Source organism: Pongo abelii, chromosome X, assembly GCF_028885655.2.
Source record: "Pongo abelii isolate AG06213 chromosome X, NHGRI_mPonAbe1-v2.0_pri, whole genome shotgun sequence".
NCBI classification, from domain to species: Eukaryota; Metazoa; Chordata; class Mammalia; order Primates; family Hominidae; genus Pongo; species Pongo abelii.
This window is the reverse complement of record NC_072008.2, coordinates 142,606,813-142,626,501: the sequence shown is the minus strand read 5'-3', so window position 1 is coordinate 142,626,501 and position 19,689 is coordinate 142,606,813.

The window sequence follows — 19,689 nt, the reverse complement described above, 5'->3', positions numbered from 1 at the left end:
CCCCTCTAGCTGGGACTGTACAAGGCGTTTCCTGCTAGCTATCTATTAAGAATGCAGAAAATGTACTCCAACAAGTCAACCTGGTTGGGCACCTGCAGGAATGAGGAACATGGTAGCTCTTTTTTTTTTTTTTTCATTTCTTTCTTTTTGCGTTAAAAAAAGCATTTTGTGAGATTGTCTCTTAAACTGGGAGGCCAATTGTTTGTCCAAAACCATACACAGAGTCAACAACAAATAAAACATCAGTTTTGGGGTTTAGATCAAGCCGATGTCACATCAGTCTCAGGAACTGAGAGTCAGTTTGGTTTATCTCTAGTTTTTCCCTCTCTCTCCATGGGAAGAAAAGGAGAGCTCAGACCCCTAGGAGTCTGGACTTGTCACAGGCTTCCATTGGCCAAAGAGGGAGAAAGGACTTCTCTCAATCTGCAATACGCAAAGCAATTCAGGGCAGGAGGTTTGGAGGAGGGGACCCTAATCCTCATTTAAAAAACCCCTCAATATTACCTCAGTAAGTGGCACCATTATTCAGGCCCCAAATCCTGGAACCATTGTTTGCTCCGCTCTTTGTCTACTTCATCAATATTAATTCAACAAATATTTATTGAATGCCAGCTCTGTGCCAGGCACTGTTCTGGGGGTTGTGTTCTATAGTGAACAAAACATACCAAATCCCTGTCCTCATGGAATAAATACATACACATATTATATGTTTGTGTATATATACACATATGTACATTATATCTACAATGCCAGATGGTGATAAGTACTATAAAGAGATATTAAGCAGGGTAGAAGAACAGGGAGTGGTAGGCTAGGTGCTAATTTATAGAGGGTGGCCAAAAAAGGATTTTCTGATAAGGTGGCACTTCAGCAGAACCCTGAGGGGGAAAAACCACATGGACACCTGCTTTCCTGATACCTGAGGGAACATCAAATTCAAAAGGTGAGATAGTGCTTAATCTGTTCACGGAAAGGCAGGCCAGTGTGGCTAGAGGAGAGGGAGTGAGGGGAAAAGAAGATGAGGACCGGGTCACGTGGGACCTCATTGGCCACGCTACAGCTTTTGGCTTTTCCTGTAAGTAAGAAGGAAACCCACCGGAGGGGTTGGAGGAACACATCCACATATCCTGAAAGTTCTACCTTCCAGATGCTTTCCAATCTGTGCTTTCTCACTACCTCTCCAACATTCACTGTAGTCCAAGCCCTCATCATTTTTCCCCAGGACCACCACCACCACCACAGCCTCCTAACTGGACTCCTGACTTCCACCTTTACCCCTTTCTAAACCATTCATCCCAAGACAGCCATAGTGACCATTTTAGAACATGGAATGCAGTCACTCCTTGTTTAAAATATTATAATGAAAAAAGTTTATCTCATGGGGGTAGAGAATAGATACCAAACACTAGGAAGGGTGTGTGGGTGGGAGCAGGAAGAACAGAGGCTCTAAACTACAGTTAAATAGAAGGTATTCTTCTATATTCAAACAAACCTTCTACTGTTTGATAGCAGAATAGAGTGTCTATAGTTAGCAACAATGTATTACGTATTTCAAAATAGCTAGAAGAGAAGACTTGAAATGTTCCCAACACCTAAATACTCAAGGTGGAGGCTGGGTGCAGTGGCTCTCGCCTATAATTCCAACACTTTGGGAGGCTGAGGTGGGAGGATCGCATGAGCCCAGGAGTTTGAGACAAGCCTGGGCAACATGGCAAAACCTCGTTTCTACAAATAATAAAAAAAAATTAGCTGCGTGTGGTGGCACACGCCTGTGGTCCCAGCTATTGGGGAGGGTGAGGATCGCTTGAGTTCAGGTGGTCAAGGCTGCAGTGAGCCTAGATCATGCCACTGCACTCCAGCCTGGGTGACAGAGCAAGATCCTGTCTCAAACACACACACACACACAAAACAAAACAAAGTTAACAAACAAAAATGCTCAAAGTGATTGACATCCCAAATATCCTGACTTGATCATTACACAGTCTATACATGTAGCAAAATATCACATATACACCATAAATACATACAAATATTATGTATCAATTAGAAAAAGCTTCTAGTTGCTTCTCTTCCCACAGCATGGCCTACAAGGCCCTCCCTGACCCGGTCCCTGCCTCCATCTCTGTTCTTATCTCTTACCACTCTCCCCTTCACTCCACTCCCCTTGGTGACTTCCTGGCTCCTCCTTGAACAGGCTAAACACCCTCTAGTCTTTACCCTCACCATTTGCTCTTCCCAGAATGCCCACCCCCCAGGCATCCCTGTGATGAGTTCTCTCACTCCATTCAAATCTGTGCTCAGTCACGTCTTCCTTCTTTAATTATCCTTTCTTTAAAAATTTTTACTTTAGGTACATGTGCAGGTTTATTATATAGGTAAACTGTGTGTCATGGGGGTTTGGTGTACAGATTATTTCACCACCCAGGTAATCAGCAGAGTATCTGATAGGTAGTTTTTCTATCCTCTCCCTCCTTCCACCCTCAAGTAGGTCCCGGTGTCTGTTGTCCCCCCCCTTTTTTTTTTTTTGAGACAGAGTCTTGCTCTGTCACCCAGGCTGGAGTACAGTGGCATGATCTCGGCTCACGGCAACCTCCGCCTCCCAGGTTCAAGCGATTCCTCTGCCTCAGCCTCCTGAGTAGCTGGGACTACAGGTGTGTGCCACCACGCCCAGCTAATTTTTGTATTTTTAGTAGAGACAAGATTCCACCATATTGGCTAGGCTGGCCTCGAACTCCTGACCTCGTGATCTGCCTGCCTCAGCCTCCCAAAGTGCTGGGATTACAGGCGTGAGCCACCACGCCCGGCCTGTTGTCCCCTTCTTTGTGTCCATGTGTACTCAGTGTTTAGCTCCCCTTCTCTAACTATCCTATCCAAAGTAGCAGCCTTTCAAAGTCTCTGGCCTGTTGCTCCACTTCGTGTTTCTTCATGGCACTTTTCACCTCTTGGTATCATATTACACATTTATTTGTTTACAATTTGTCACCCTTTCCAAAATAATGCCTGGTAAGTAGTGAGGACTCAGTAAATATTTGTTGAATGGACACATGAGAAGTGGCAGTGGGAGAAAAATTATTCCAGTATTCACACAAGTAAATGTACAACTGCAACCGTGAGGACTCAATGCCTGGTAAAAGAAGAGCCTGTGATAAGGATCCCTGACTTCATCAGGGAAGACAGGGTACCCTCTCTGTGGAAGTAATGCTTGAGCTCAGATCTGATAAGATGAGGAGTTAGCCAAGCAAAGAGGGGAGGGAGGAGTGTAATGGGAGGGGCGTGGCAAACCTGAGTGACAGGAGCAGAGGAAGCTATGTGATTGGAGTGGAGGCAATGAGAGGGAACCAGTGGGAGAAGAGCTGGGAAGGCAGGCAGGAGCCAGAGCAAGCAGGGCTTTGCAGGCCATGTTGAAGAGTTTTGTCTTATTCCTAATAATAATATGAAGCCTTTAAAGGGGTTTAAAGATATATGTGCTGAGGAGTGTGGGGAAGTGGTGGGAGTGGGAATGAAATAATCAGATGTGCATTTTGAAAAACACCAGTCTGGCTGCAGTGGGGAGAAAAGATTGAAGGAGTCAGTGAATGTAAGTAGGCCAGTTAGAGAACTGTTCTCATTGTCTAGGGAAGAGACGACAGTAGCTGCATCTGGAGGTTGGGGAAAAGGAGTTGGAAGTAGAGAGAAGAGGATGGATTCAAGAGACATTTAGAAAATAAAATTGGCTGGATGCAGTGGTTCACACCTGTAATCCCAGCACTTTGGGAGGCCAAGGCAGGAGAATGGCTTCAGATAAGGAGTTTGAGACCAGCCTGGGCAACATAGTGAGATCTCAATCTCTACAAAATATAAAATTAAAAAATTAGCTGAGCGTGGTGGCTCATGCCTGTAATCCCAGCTACTCAGGAGACTGAGGTGGGAGGATTGCCTGAGCCCAGGAGTTTGAGGCTGTAGTGAGCCATGATTACGCCACTGCACTCTAGCCTGGGTGACAAAGTCATACCCTATCTCAAAAAAAGAAAAGAAAGAAAGAAAGAGAGAGAGAGAGAGGGAGAGGGAGGGAGGGAGGGAGAAAGGAAGGAAGGAAGAAAGGAAGGAAGGAAAAAGAAAAGAAAAGCAGAAAAGAAAAGAGAAAATGGACACATTTGGTACTGAATTTGACATAAGGAAGGAGGGGTATCAGGATAATCCCTAGGTTTGGGGGTTACATAAGTTGATTGATGAGTGTGCCTTTCACGGAGATATGAAACACTGGAAGAGTGTCATGTTTAGGAGAGGGAATAAAGACTTCCATTTTGAACATGTTGATTTTGAGTGATAACAGAAGTCAGTTATTCAGGAGAGGGATCTGAGTTAGAGATATACATTTTGGATCCAGCCGTATATAGATGGCTGTTAAAGGCTTGGGCTATAACTCACCCAGAGAGAGCAGACAGTGAAACATAAACAGGGATAAGACCAAGCTTTGTGTAACTCCAACATTTACTGGCCACATGGAAGTGATGAGCCAGCAAACATTACTGATAAAGAATGGGCAAGGAGGTAGGAAGAAAAGCAGAGGGATGCTAGAATCCTAAAGCCTAAAGAAGAATGTATTTGAAGATGGAGGAACTGATCACCTGTACCAAATGCTGCTGAGAAGTAGAACAGTCTAATAAAAATGTCTGTTGGATTCAGCAGCATGGAGGGCTTAAGTGACCTTAGTGAGAAGTCTTTGCTGGAGTGTTGGGGCCAAAGGCAGATTGAAGTGGGATGAGAGAAGTGGAGAGGAAGAGCTGGTACTGACAATATGGAGAGTACTTTGTAGGAATTTGGAGGTGGAAGAGTGGAGAGACAGAAGAGAATCTGGGGATGGGATTAGGGGGTGCTAAATGAGTTTTTTGTTTCTTTTTCTTAAAGGGATAGGTATTGACATCATTAAAGGCCAATGGAAAGGATCCAGTTGAGAGCAAGAGGTTGAATATACCACAGAAATAAGGTGTTATTAATAATATAAAATTCTGGAGAAAGCAGGTGGAGAGGATGGGATCAAAGTTCAGGTGGAAGGATTGGCTTTCAATAGAAGGAGGCGCTGTTCTAAGAGGAGGAAAGACATAGGACGCACACAGATATAATGGAGTTTCTAATCTTGGTACATGTGTTAGCCATTATTTATTTACTTATTTTTAGTGGTAGGGAAATTGCATTAGGAGGCAAGAGATCTTGACTCTAGTCTGAGATCTTTTCCTAAATAGATTTTCAACCTTGGGGAAGTTATTTCTCATTCCTTTGCCCATTTTTTTAAGTGAGGGTGGTCTGTTAGATGATCTCTAAGGTTTCTTATAGCTACTCTAAGTAAATCAAGAGAGGGTAAAGTCCAAAATGTTAGAAAACTAACTTAGAATGTTCATTCCATTATGTTTTCAAATACAAGTGCTTGCTTCCAGTTTAAGGAGATAAATGAAGCCACTGTATTTAATCTCATGTTCGTTCCAAAATCTCACTAAAATGCCAAAATAAATATAAAAATAAGAAGAAAATAATCTAGAGCAGTGCTGGAAAGCCAGAAAAGGTATCACCAGCAGACCAGAAAAATACAGTGGGCTAGGTACTACACTAAGCAATTGACATGTATTAAAGCATTTAAATAGTTCTATAAAGCAGGTACTATTATTATCTCATTTTTAAAAATTGAGTAAACAGAGCCACAGAGAAGTTACATAGCTTGTCCAAGCCAGGCAGTCTGACCTCTAGGGTCTGCGCTATGTTATGTGACCTCACTGAAATAGTAGGAAATGTCTGAAAATTATAATGTGGAACCCGTGCCCTGCTAACATAGAAATAGGAGAAGCATATTGGAGAAATGTTCGTGTATCTTCCAAATGAAGCACCAGAAAAAGCTCAGAGTTAGCAGGGGCTAGAAGCTAGAGTGAGTCATGGAGCAGAAAGCAGAGAAGTGAGTCGAAGGTCTGCCAAAGCTTCTGGGCCATGTTCCAACTCTGTGCACAGTGTCTTGCTGTAGTATTCACCCCTGGCTATAGCCAGTGAGAATAGCTTTCTAAATAAAGCTCTTCTTTTGCATAGACAGGGAGCCTAGCGTGGACTTTGTGGTTGGAGAGTGAAGTGGGACTGCCCAGGTAGTTTAGAGGCCATCATAAGGATATGGAGACAAAAGCCATCTAGGTCTAGCAGTTAAGTCCTCTAAAGCAGTATACATCCAATAAGATGCTTTCCCAACCTCTAAGCTACTAGCTACCCAAACTGCAACCCAAATGTGCCTATCCACATTTCATAAATAGGAGCCCTCCTGTTGGCTCACCCCCAACCATTCACCTGCACAACTCTGTCACATTCAGAGAGGAGGCCTGTCAGGTGAATGGTAACCTCCATAACTGCTGAGGACCCCAAACCAGTTACCAAAATATAGCAATCTAGACCTCTGTATCAATGGCCAGTCACCAGACATTTAAGAAAAACCGACAGCATGATACAGAAACACTAAGATGACAAGGGAAAATAGTGGACTTCTGAGGGAAAAGTGAATGTGGAACACAGAAGCAAATATGTTTGAAAAATCCTAATTAGCATCTTGAGAGATGTCAAAGATAATATTGCATTCATAGGGCAAAATTGGTGTGCTATGAAAAAGAAGTAATCAGAGAATAAGACAGAGTTCTTACAAATTGAAAACATAATTGTTGAAATAAAATAACTCAATAAAATAGATAAATAGCAATGGAAATAACTTGAAAACTGTCTTAGCAGTTTGGAAGACCAAGTCATGGAAGATCAGTGGAACAGATTATAGAGTACAAATATATATGGGAATTTCATATTTTTAGAGGTTTCAAATTACCAAGGAACAGACGGATTAATCAACTGATGATATCGAGACAACTGGCTATTCATTGGGGAAAAGCATCAGGTTTAAGGCCTATCTTAAAACTCGATTATCCCCTTTCTCTCCCCCCTCAATTTTTCCATCTCTATTGGATCATTCCCATCTTCATTCAAATATGCCCATGTATCTCCCGCTTCTTATACCCCTCCCACATCTCTATTTTCATTTTTCTGATCCCCTTTGTAGCAAAACTTCTTGAACTTGTCCATGGTTGGTCACTATCTCTACTTCTCACTTCCATTCACTCCTAAACCCACTCCATTAAACTTCCATTTTCCAATGTATCTACTTTTGTCAAAGTCACCAATCATCTCACTGTTACTAAATCCATTCCTACTTCTTTGTCTTTATCCTACTCAGTCTCTTAGAGGCATTCAACAGAGTTGATCACTTTCCTTTCTTCAAACATTCTCTTATTCGCTTTATGGCACCACCTTGTACTATTTTTCTCTGACCTCACTAGCTTTCTTCTCAGTCTCCTTTGTTCAAACCCTAAATCTCAGATTACCTCAGGAATTGATTGGTTCTGGGATCTCTCCTCTGATTCTGTAATCTCTCTTTTGACAATCTGAGCCCAAAGTTTTAAGTATCTTCTATGTAACTATGGCTCACAAATTTACATCTCCAGCCCAGACGTCTCCTCTAATAGGCATCTCAAACTGTTTTTTTTTTGTTTTGTTTTGTTTTTTTTTTTTTTTTGAGACGGAGTTTCACTCTTTTTGCCCAGGCTGGAGTGCAATGGCGCGATCTGGGCTCACCGCAACCTCTGCCTCCCGGGTTCAAGCGATCCTCCTGCCTCAGCCTCCTGAGTAGCTGGGATTACAGGCATGCACCACCATGCCCGGCTAATTTTGTATTTTTAGTAGAGACGGGGTTTCTCCATGTTGGTCAGGCTGGTCTCGAACTCCCGACCTCAAGTGATTCGCCTGCCTTGGCCTCCCAAAGTGCTGAGATTACAGGCGTGAGCCACTGCGCCCAGCCCAGGCATCTCAAATTTAATATGTCTAAAACTGAGCTCTTAATTCTCCGCACCCAAATTTGTTTCTCATACTTCACATGAAAGGAAATACCATAAGGTTAAAGATGTAAACACAAAAAATTAAACTGTTAAACTGCTAAAATAATATATAGAAATGTATGTATGGGAAATATATCACAATAAATGTAATATTGAAGTGGGGAAGGTCTTTCCAACTCTGACATGAAGCTCAGGAATCATAAAGAGAAAGATTTACCAGTTGACACAAGGTGAGCTTCTGTGTACCTAAAACCAATATAAAGTTACAAGACAAAGAGCAGACTGAGAGAATCTGCTTGCAGTACCTATCCATATGGTTTCTATCCATAATATAAAAAACTTCTATGAATCATTAAAAAAGGCAAATAAGCCAACAGGAAACTGAGCAAAAGATATGAACAACCAAATCAAAAAACTGAGCAAAAGATATGAACAACCAAATCAAAAAGGAAAAAATACAGAGTCAACAGACATTTCAAACAATACTTAACTACTTATCAGGAAAGTACAAATTAAAATAAGAAGCCGTTTTCAACTATTAGATTGGCAAAAGCTTGGAAGGTCAGTAATACCTAGTATTAACAAAAATATGGGAATAGAACACTCTCATACACTTGTAACTGTAAATTAATTCAACATTTCTGGAGGGCAATTTGGCAAAATCTATCAAAATTTAAAATAATTTAAAGTTTGTTTACATAAATTTTACATAAATACATAAATTTTGATTTATGATGTGGCAAACCCACTTTATGAAATCTATTTTAAAGAAATACCATTTCTTTAAATATATTAAAAGATATTTTAAGAGAAACTTGCATTTAATAAAAAAATTCTGATTTGTAATAAGATAACTGCAAGTCAACTAGGATGTTTCAGCATGAACAGTGTTCATCTGTGCAAACCTCCAAAGACACTAATAATGCTATTGCTCTTTGCTTCATTTAAAAACTAAACTTAACTAAACCAAACAAAAGAATATCAGTCTATAGCAAGGGACAGTAAAACTGTGTCTTCATAGGATGGGTAGACCCTTAAGCTATTAAATAAGCAAAGGTTTTCTGGAATAAGAGGAAGGGAACAGTGGTTATTTTTCTGAATGTTTATTAATCATCTATTATATTTTATGGTAGGAAATGGAACACATGTGTCCCCCTTTCTTTTTTTCTTTCTTTTTTTTTTTTTTTTTTTTGAGACGGAGTCTCGCCCTGTTGCCCAGGCTCAAGTGCAGTGGCGCGATCTCGGCTCACTAGCAAGCTCAGCCTCCCGGGTTCACGCCATTCTCCTGCCTCAGCCTCCCGAGTAGCCTCGGGACTACAGGTGCCCACCACCACGTCCGGCTAAGTCTTCTGTATTTTTAGTAGAGACGGGGTTTCACTGTGTTAGCCAGGATGGTCTCGATCTCCTGACCTCGTGATCCGCCCGCCTCGGCCTTCCAAAGTGCTGGGATTACGGGCATGAGCCACCGTGCCCAGCTATCCCCCCTTCTTTCCTCCTTTATAAATCAATTGAGATTCACAGAATCTAAATTTGCAGTACAGAAATAGCCGAGCATCATCCAAATCTTTTTACATCATAGTTAATTGGTAAAACTAACATCTCCATTAAGACTGCATTACTTAAAATCAGTATTTCATAATCTTCACTCCTTATAATAATGGGCAAATATCAAGCTGCACACTCAAGAGAGATTAAGGCAAATCTTTCGTTAAGAACCCCTGAGCATTGATGATTAAAGAGTAGACAATTTCAGTTATGTAAGATAAATAAGTTCTGGAGATCCATTATATAGCATAGTGCCCATAGCTAATGATACTGTATTGTATACTTAAAATCTGCTAAAAGGGTAGATCTTTCTTTAAAGTTACAGTTTTGAGTTTTATTTAAAGAGGATATTTATAACCCTGAGTTGGTAATGGCTAGGAGAAGAAGATGGAGTCCTCTGAAGTTTTGTTTCATTTTCATTTTCTAATTTAGAACATCAAATCTATTAGTTCTTTGTTTAGGGAGGACATCTCACTTTAGTTTTTGGTATTGAGAGGTTGGTGTGGCTCTTCGTGATGTCTTGAAAGTCATAGGCTATCTCTGTTAAAATAAGATTTTTTTTTAAAGGTGTACAACTTGGTGTTTTGTTGTTGTTTTTTGTTTTGTTTTGTTTTTTTGCTTTTTTTTGAGATGAAGTCTCGCTCTTGTCCCCCAGTCTGGAGTGCAATGGCGTGATCTCGGCTCACTGCAATCTCTGCCTTCCAGGTTCAAGCAATTCTCCTGCCTCAGCCTCCCGAGTAGCTGGGATTACAGGTGCATACCACCACACCCAGCTAATTTTTTGTATTTTAAGTAGAGACGGGATTTCACCATGTTGGCCAGGCTGGTCTCGAACTCCTGACCTCAGGTGATCCGCCTGCCTCGGCCTCACAAAGTGCTGGGATTACAGGCGTGAGCCACTGCGCCCGGCCAACAACTTGGTGTTTTGATATAGGTAGACATGATCACCACAATCAAACTAATTAACATATCTGTTAACATCTACAAAGTTACCTGTGAGTGTGTGCTGAGAAAATTTAGCTCATGTTCTATCCACTAAGAGAGTAGATGTTAAGTGTTCCTACAACAAATAATAATAATAATAAAAGGGACAAGAGGAAATTTTGGGAGGTTGGTAGCACAGCAGATGTGTTCATTAATTTTGCTAACAATCAACGCTGATCGCCACATGATCAATTTAGCTTAAGCTGCCACCAAAGTGAACAAATAAGAGCCTCCTCTCCTCCTGTTCTTGGCTTGTCCAACATATATGCATCTTTGCAGCTCATTTGCCTTTCTTATGAAGCTTTTCCTCACTCCCCCCATCAAGAAGGGATCAGCCCCTTCTTTGTGCCAGTGGCTCTTAGAGTGTGGTCTCTGGCTCTGCAGCAGCAGCACCACCTGGGAGCTTGTGAGAAATACAGATTCTCAGGCCCCACCTCAAACTTACTAAGTCAAAACTTCTGGGGGTGAGCGCAGTGTTTTAACAGCCCCTTGGATTTTGCATGCTAAAGTTTAGGAAGCACTGACCTAAGGGTACTTCACTTTACCAGAGCCTCTGAATCTCTGGGTACAAGTGAGGTCACCTCTATATCAGTGTGCAAATTCCACTAGATCCCTTAATCACCTACATTTGTAAGGCTTCCAAATCCTTTCAAGGTCTATTTTCTTCCTGAAAAGTATTTTTAGAAGTCCCTAGGGTGTGTTCACACATGCTCCTGAATTGATGAGGGTTGCTGCTCACCTCTGCTGTGCCTAGTCTCCACTGCTGTTCAACAGGTGACTTAAGCAGATAGTTCTGCACGAATCCCCTTAAAACTTAGTCCAGTCCTGCAACTGAACAGAAGTACAAAATGTGTGATGGCTTGATGGAGTGAGATGCAGAAACTGCTGGACACAATGCAAGGCTAAACATGATGTTAGCCACCCTATTAGTTGCGTTGATCAATTGAATTGCCAAACCAAAAGCAACTTGGTTGCATCTCTCCAATGGAAACAGTCTACTCCAGGGCTCCAACCCTGTAATTGTCCTCTCTTCTCTTGCACAGCCCTTTCTCTATTCTGCAGTATCCCATCATGATGCAACCGGATTCAATAATAAATACCCATTTAAAAAAACCCTTCCCATAACCTTACATTCTCTTCCAGAATCTGCCCTATTCTCTATTATCTTTCACAACAAAACTCCTCAAAATAGGTGCCCATGGTTGCTGCCTCTACATCCTTGCCTCCCATTCTCTTCTCCACTCCCTCCATTTGGGTTGAATCCCCAGCACTCTGCTGAAATGACTTTTTTTTTTTTTTTTTGAAACAGAATCACTCTGACACCTAGGATGGAGTGCAGTGGTGCAATCTTGGCTCACTGCAACCTTTGCCTCCCAGGTTCAAGTGATTTTCCTGCCTCAGCCTCCCGAGTAGCTGGGATTACAGGCACATGCCACCACACTTGGCTAGTTTTTTGTATTTTTAGTGGAGACTGGGTTTCACCTTGTTGGCCAGGCTGGTCTTGAACTCCTGACCTCAAGTGATCCGTTCGCCTTGCCCTCCCAAAGTGCTGGGATTACAAGCACGAGCCACCACGCTTGATCTGAAATGACTTTTAACAAAGATCACCAACGACCTCCCACTTGACAAAGGCAATGGCCAGCTTTCTGTCCTCAGTCTCACCTTCTAGCAGCATTTGGCACAGCTGACCCTTCCTTTTTTTTTTTTCTTTGACCATTCCTTCTTGAAATATTTTCTTCTCTAGCCTTCCAGAAACTCACCCTCTCATCTTTTTCTCCTGCATCACTGAGCACTCCTTCTCGATCTCTTTTTCTGGCCCCTTCTCCTGTGTCTCACCTCCAAATGCTCAAGTGTGGGAGAGGTGGTCTGGTCCTCTCCTCTTCTCTCTCTGTATTCTCTCCTGAGGACAGCTCCTCAGTCCCTTGCTTTAAATATGAGCAACATGCTAATGTCACCAAGTTTATATCTCCAGCTCTGACTTCATCCTTGAGCTTTAGACTTACAAGTCTAAGTCTGATTGCCTATTTGGCTTCTCTCTTGGATGTCATATAGACATCCCAAACTTCACATGGCCAAGACAGAAGCCTTCAGCTGCTCCACTCCTCAAACCTATTCCTTCCCCAGTCTTCCCTACCACAGTTACTAAAACCACCCGTCAGTCACTCAGTTGCCCGGGACAAAATCCTAGAAAGTCATTCTTGATCTCTTACCCTTAATCCTTTCCCTTAATCTGTCTCCCTTAATTTCTACTTTAACTCCATTAGCACATACTATCACTGCTACCTCCAAAATATATCCAGAATGAATACAGACATTTCTCAGCATCTCCACTATTAGCCTTGCCTAACCATCTATTAACCATCACCTCTCAACTGGACTACTGCAGCAACCCCTTGCGGCCACCTTTTCCCACCAGCCCTTCACTGTTTGTCCTCCTCTCAGCGGTCAGAATGATCTTCCTGAAGCACGAATCAGATCATACCACTCCTCTGCTTAACAGGTCCAAAGGCTTTCTTTATACTTAATAAGCATTAGGGAAATAATATTGGTATAACATAGAAAGCGTTGGTTTACACATCATTTTTCTAGCACGTTAACATTTTGAGATGATCTGTGGCAAACTTTCACACCATTAAAAAGAAGGTCTTAGTAATATATGGAGATCTTGAGCAAAAAGCAGGAAATTTACAAAGAGACCTTTCTTTAGTACTAGTGTGGCTAATTACATGGTTTAAGTATTGGCTATAGTTTTTTCTATGTTAAGCTATCTGACAAGGCTGCGAGTACAGATGAAGATGATGCAAAGCCATAAATGTTAAATGATGTTAACATTTAAAACCCCTTGTTAAACCATGAAAAATGAAAAAGGCGATGTCCTAGATCACTTTCTTAACTTTGATGAAAATGGTCTCTATTAGAAGTGAATGTCCTCTAGGACTCACATCTTGGAGGAGGAAGCTGACCCAGAGTTTAAGTCTATGATGCGTTAACTGGCTGGGATGTGGGGTGCAAACGTCAACAGAGAGAAAACTTCATTTTTACAATTATTGCAATTGCTATTGTTCTTCTTAATGTTCTATTACAAATTTCCATGGGTTTTGAGGGTTTGCCCTAACCCTACATTTCCTATAAGCCCTATTATTTTTAGCACACACTTTTGCATACTATAAAGTTTTTCAGAGGTATCATTATAATAGAAACGTCTGTACTTATTGTAAAATCCAAACTTCTTAACATCCTCATCCCCTCATGTTATATCTACTTCCAAAATATGTCCTGAATCCAATCCCTTCTCTCTACTTCCATAGCTACCACCTTCATTGAAACCACCATCTTTGCTTGCCTGGACTTCTGAAATAGCCTCCTTTCTAATCTCCTTCTTCCAGTTCATTCTCCACACAGCAGTTAAAAAGATCCCTTTAAAACATAAATCAGATTGCATCACTGCTTTGTTTAAAAATAGACCCTCTGTTGGTTTTCCGTTACACTCCGAATAAAAACCATTCTCTTTCTATGACTTTCAAGTCCCTCTTCTTCCCAGTCTGGCCTGCATTACCTCTTAAACCTCATCTTCCACCGCTCTATCCATCACTCACTCTGCTCCAGCCACACTGGCCTGTTTTGGATCTTGGACACAGCAAGCTTCTTCCTGCCTCGGTGTCTTTTCATTTGCTTTCTCTGCCTAGAATCATTTTCCCCCAGCTCTTCACCAGGCAAGTTCTTTCTCATCATTTGGGTATTGGCTTAAATGTCACCTCCTCAGCAACCTTCACTCTATCTCCCCAGCTTAAGAATTTTCTCCTCACAAGTTGTCTCTAGTGCATCATTCTGATTGAATTTGTTCCCAGTATTTACCATCTGAATTTATCTTTTTAAAAATATATGCATATTGTCTATCTTTTCTCAATTCCCCCTTATTGATTCTTGTACGCCCAGACCTAGAACAATGCCTGGCTCACAGCCTGTATTCATTGTATCAATGAACAGTCTAACTAGCACTTCTGAAAGTTTCATAAGCAAACTCCCAAAAACTCAGATATAAACAGGCTACAGTTCTAAGATTCGCAGGTCTGTTCTTGTACTCCACGGATATTCATGCTCACTCCTAGTCATTCATTGGAAGTGGCTTGTTGATTTCACCATTGTTCTTGTCATCATTCTTGGCGATTTCAATATCAAGTGGAATGGAGAATGAAGCTCAGTACCTTGGTACTGAGAACACCAAGTTTGTAACAGAAATATTGGTAAATAAATACGTGAAATATAGTCTTATTGTCAATTGGCCCAACTCCCTACTCTCCTGCAGTAATAAAACATTTGGATTTGAATTGAGCTCCTATTTCTTCATTTTAATCAAACATGTGTATACTTTTCTAATGATTAGAGATAATAAATGTTGTCAGGCTGAAAGGGATCTAAACAAGTTTGTAAATAACATGATTTTGGTAAAATTTCTTGTCTTCTACAGAGCAGATAGAATAAAATGGCAGGGAAGAAGAGTGTGGGGAAATCAGAGAATCAAATCATTTTAGAAATCAAACCAAGGGGTTTTCCAAAAGAAATTTCACATAGTTCATTTAAGAAAGACATTTTTACATCTAGTAAGAGAAATGAGGAATTCCATAAGCTCCCCACTGAGAAGCCCTAGTGATTAGCTATCCAAAAGCTTAATACATCTTGCCAAGACATTTTGCCATTATTCAAATCCAGTTCCCTAGGAAGAATAAAACTGTAATAATATAATTTTTTGTCCTCAGTGACTAACTCTACTTGTGAGCCTTGTGTTTTCGAAATCTTATCTCATTGGTTTTATGTTAGAAATAACTGTTACTGTTCCCTTTTCCTTGACCTACTCAAAGTTCTTCACATTCTTCTAAAAACGTGGAGCTCCTAAAAGAATACAACACATTCATGATGATTATTCTCAACCTTTAAAAAAAAAATGGTCGTTGATTATGTGTCAGTCACTATTCCAGGCACTGGAGTTACAGCAGAGACTGGGACAAAGCCCTGCTGTTTGAACTGGCATGCCGCTAGGGTGGTGGAAGGAGGAGCAAGAGGAAGACAAGTAAACAAACAAGATAATCTGAGAGTGTAATAATTACTCTGAGAAGGTTCATCAGTAATAGCATCAAGGGAGATTTGGGTGGGGAGGAGTGATGGGTTACCATAGTGAGGATTTCTAAGTAAGTAATAATTCAGCAGTCTGAAAGATGAGAAAGGCCCAGCTTGGCTGGGAAAAGAGCATCCCAGGTGGAGGTATGTGCAAAGGTCCTGAGGTAGGCATGAGAGACTGAAATAATGCCTGTGTGACTGAAGAGTGGTGGACTAGGCAAAGTTTTGAGATGAGTCTGGAGAGGCAGGCAGGGCCAAAATCATTCAAGGCCTTGTTGCCCAGCCATCGGAGGGAGTTTGGATTTCAAGTACTATTAAAGCATAGTAATAGAAAAACATCAGGGCATTTGGGGCAGTGATTTTTTAAAATCTCTCTGGCTGTTGTATAAATCATTTGGAAGAAGACAAGAGAACAAATGGGGAGTCCATCTTGGAGGCTTTTTTAGGCAAGCAGGTGAGAGATGATGGTGGTTCGTACTAATGTGGTGGGAGTAGACATGGGAAGTATTCAGATGCGGGATATATTTGGAGTTTGAGCCAACAGGAAATGAATGTGGGGTGGGGGAGGTGAAAGAGAGAGAAAAAAATCTAAGATGATTCCTAGATTTCTGGTTTGAAGAGTTGGGCTGCTGAGGTGGAAAGACTAGTGGAAGAATAGAATCAATTACCTTGATATTGAAATCAACAAGAATAATGACAAGGTGGTAGTGACATAAATGAACCTCATCAAATGAATGAGTGTGTAAGTCTATCCATGGGATAAATTAATTCATTTAAGAAACATTTATTGAGCCCCTACTATGTGCCAGGCACTGTTCTAGGCTATAGAAGCACTATTGCTGGATTGATGGCTTTTGTTTTTTTGGGTTTTTTTTGGGGGGGCTGTCTCAATCTAGACATTACAACTGCCATTTGAGGAGGGCCCACGTTTTCTTCACTGCCGCATTTCATCTAGCATATTATTGGGTACATACCAGCCAAATACATAACTTGCTAATTGAACCACATTAAATAGATGCTATAGTAAGTGTAAATATGCTAAATCAATAGCCTAACACTACTAGTGTTTCAATATGATAATCAACATATTCCCAGTGAAACGTGACATTAAAAGCATCCAAGTGCTGTATACATTTTTATTAACCTATTCTCTAATTTCTTAAGAATCACCTAAAAAAACAAAGTTTATGCTGTTTATTTAACAGGTATTATAAAAATAAGAAAAAAGAAAGAAGGGGTCAAGATAATCACATTTTCAAACTTTAAAGTCAGACACATAGTTGAGTGTAGAAATGTTTACATGAATATGTTGCAGGTTTATCATTATTTAAGCCTAATTTCTATTATAAACCTGGAAAAAGGCAAATCAAAAGGTCTTTTATTCTTAGAGCTTGACTCTTCTAATTCTCACTATTTAACATTAAGAAGTGGTGCAAAAAGTAGAACACTGGAAGCAAAAAAGCCACCTTTGTGCTCCACTGCTGGCCTAGCTTTCTTTAGCCTGGGACGACCAGCGCATCTTAATAGCACAGCCTTGAAGTTTCACAGATAACTCAAATATGTTTATAAGCCAGCCTGTTTGTGATATTTGAGTGTAACACATCTGGCATACCATAAGAGCAGTATCTTCTTGGTTTTGAATGGAAAGTGAAACAGACCTGTGGGGCTCTGAATAGCTAAAAGTCAACTTTATACTATGAAGTCTTTTTCTCAAGCAATCGTCCCCTGTAATAACTGGCATCCAAGAATTTAGGCTATCTGCAGTATCAATTTGTGATTTTAGAAGGAAATAATTTTAACATTTTTTTCTTCCATCAGGGAAGTACTAGGAAGATGTACACAAAACCCATCATGTAAACGAGGTGTGATAAGAGGCAAAAATCGTTTGAGCAAACTCATTTTAAATGAAGTTACCATCCAAAGAAAGGCATACAGCTTGTATCTGAAAGAGACTCAATAAGGAAAAATCTATAAGAAAATTGACAAATATTCACAAAGGGCAAATTTGTAAGCCTTCTACTGTTCTCTAGGCCATGGCTTTGTTCAAACTAATTAAGAGCACTTCTCTGCATTACGTAGAAATATTTGGTTTACTTTTCAAAAAATCACTCACATGATTGAGAAAGGCATAATCAGAATATTAGCTAATCCCTACCTTCCTGCCAAGCCTCAGAAATGACCAAATAATTTATGTCAGGAAAATAGATTATACTCTGAAAAGGAAGAGGTAGTGGCTTCCAAATGAACCGGACTTCGCTCCTCAGGGCTTCACAAAGAGCCCAGAACTATTACTACTTGAGAAGGAAGGGAAACAGATACTTGAGTTACTCCAAATTTGCCCTTATTTCTTTTGTAGAAAGCAGTAATAATTTCAATATTTCATTAATATTGCAAAGACCAGAAATAGTTTTTTCTAACATGAAGTTTCATGTTTGTTCTTGTACAAGGTACTTGTGGACTCAGACAGCAGGGCATTCAAGCCATTCAAAGTTATGCCTGAAGCCACTTCTGGTTTATACATTTAGGACTGAATGCACTAATATTTTGTGTAAATTATAGCTGTAAGGAGCATTAAACTTAGTAGTTGTCAGGTGATAGTGGAGCATTGCTGGGCTTAAAATCCATCCTGCCCCCATTTTCTTTTGATGATAGGATGTATTCTTGCCTCACATTAAATTCAGTTTTCAGGACTAATAAAATCTGATTACTCAGTAAACAGGTAGCTATGTGTGCTTTATTACTCTAATTTCTGTTGTTTATATCACCTCATAAATTATTTACCATTTTACAGCTGTTTGTGATTTTCACTTCCAGTGTGTTTATACAAAAAGAACCTGAGTATGTGATATCAACCAAATTGAAGTCAAAATATTCGGGACAGTATCGCATAACTGAAATCCACTAACACACACTTGCGAACACACACACACAAACACACACACTTGAGTTCACAGAGAAGATGGTTAACCTGCCAGGGGTGGCAATGACTTTAGACAAAACCCACCAAATAGTGAAAGTTTACTCTATTTTTAGTGTATTTCCCATCCCAAAATTGTGGCAGGGAGTCTTTACTAAGCAACAGTTAGTATCTAAAACAACAGACTAGATGGATAGTATATTCTTTTGAGAGATTCTGGATTTCCAAAATTATAAATTTTAATGTAAAGAATGAAACGAATTCTCCTGATGGTCTCAGAGCTAATTTACGTTGTAGAGTTATGCATCCTAACCACTGTGTATGGAAGGTAAAGCATTCTTTTCCTTTCATTTAGAAAACTAATTTTCCAATAAATTCAAGTTTAAATGCTTCTGGCTTATCTTTAAAGGAAACACTATTTTGGTTTGCAATTTTTCTATACTTGACTTTCTTCATCTCGTTTACTGACTTATCCCTGGTGAAAATCCTGAAGATTTTATGAAATCCCAGACATCAAGTAAAAAATTCTCAAAATAAAAAGACTTGAAGTATAGGAACTCTTCTCTATCTAGAGGGTTACACTTACATATACTGTAATGAAAGAGCACCAACGCAGTTTATTTTAATGCTCCTAATTTCTGAGAATAGCTTCTTAATGCTACATCAGAAGTAAATTCATCACTACTGAATTTGGAAAGCATAATCAAGAAAGACCCACAACTTTATTGGGACTACACAACTTTGCGCAGTGCTAGGAACTATGATTCTAAAAAAACGAACAACTGAAGCATGCATGAAGTTCTTCAACTTCAGGGAATCCATGAACCTCCCCAAACAGTACACAAGTTGTGTAGTGTAGTGTGTACATTTTTTTCTGGGAAGAGGTCCTCCAATTTGAATTAACTTCTAAAGGGGCCCAGAGACGCTAACAGTACAAGGTAGAATTCTATCTGTTTCTCTAGATTTTTAATAATAATGGGAGCTGTAGACTGCAGGAAGTTCACTTTGCACATCTGAGAGTCAATTTTAAGGAAAGAGGGTAGAAAACAAACAAGAGTTAACTTGCAAGGACTGGGCAGAAAAAAAAAACCCACAGGGTTGTTTTCTGAGTTTAGGAACATGTTCTGGTTTATAGAGAGGAAATGGAGACATACGTGCTAATACCAGCGGGAAGCAAGGAGACTCCAAAGAGATTCTTCAAGTCCTCAGAAAAGCCAACCTTCAGTATAAATACAGCAATAT